We start from the raw sequence: 1,097 nt of genomic DNA on the forward strand, positions 1-1,097 counted from the left end.
GGTAGAACTCAGTCAATCTTTTCATATACCAGCCCTGTACACCCCACTGTATGATGCCTTGTTCTGTACAGCATATTAAAAAATAGAAGCTGTCGAAGTCTAACACCAAACAGTCTGCACAAAAATGAAAAACGTCATCCAGCTACAAAGACGGTTGACCCACCCCATGCCAAGGACACATGTGTTTCCAAGCATGGTGAAATGAAAATAAATAGGTGATTAAAAGAATATTTCCCACATGAATTACTAATATTATCATTTGCTTATCCATATCTACTCCCAATCCCAACATTCAACCGGCTATCTATATCTAGTTCAGCCTTGAGATATTAAAACCGGAAGCACTATCCAATCACATAAATTTTTATCTGTAAAAAGATGTTTGGTCCCTTTTCTTCAAACATGTTAATACAGTGTTTACATATCTGATGAAGCTGCAGGAAGTCATTAAAGGACAGCATAGGTTAAGACATATTTGCCAAATAACACATACCCAGCTAATAAGTGAAACTCAAGATAATTCTACTATTTACTTACACCTATTTATTTTTATTATTTTTTTAATAGAGAACACTTCAGAAATTTGCATGTTACCCTTGTGCAGGGACCATGTTAATATTCTCTGTATAGTTCCAATTTTAGTATATGTGCTGCCAAAGCAAGCCCTAGTTACACCCATTTAAAAAAATAAACTCTCCAACATCTTTAAAAAAATAAATAGATGAAATTCGTATTTATCTGGAGGAAAGCATTAATATAAATGAATGCTACTTAAAAATTAAATTGATACACTTCATTCTTATGTTTCTTAAATTCCACATATGACTAAAATCATATGGTATCTGTCTTTCTCTGACTGATTTATTTCACTTTCCATAATACCATATAGCTTTATCCACATCTTTGCAAATGGCAAGATTTCATTCTTTGTTATGGCTGAGTAATATTCTTGCATGTGATGCACATGCGTGAGTAAGTCTTCCTTATTTATTCATTGGTCAATAGGCACTTGTGTGGTTTCCATAATTTGGCTATTGTAGATCATGCTGCTATAAACAGTGCAGTAGATTTCTTCCTATAAATTTGTACTTTTGTAA

The 1,097-nt window shown here is 33.2% G+C and overlaps 1 non-coding gene across 1 annotated transcript; it reads right to left on the reverse strand.

The window, feature by feature from the left end:
- Nucleotides 1-559: 559 nt before the first annotated feature.
- LOC122897805 lies at nucleotides 560-662 on the reverse strand. Its single transcript, XR_006382645.1, has one exon. It is a non-coding gene; the product is annotated as a U6 spliceosomal RNA (small nuclear RNA).
- Between the last annotated feature and the right edge of the window lie 435 nt (nucleotides 663-1,097).

This window comes from Neovison vison, chromosome X, assembly GCF_020171115.1.
Source record: "Neovison vison isolate M4711 chromosome X, ASM_NN_V1, whole genome shotgun sequence".
Taxonomy (NCBI): domain Eukaryota; kingdom Metazoa; phylum Chordata; class Mammalia; order Carnivora; family Mustelidae; genus Neogale; species Neogale vison.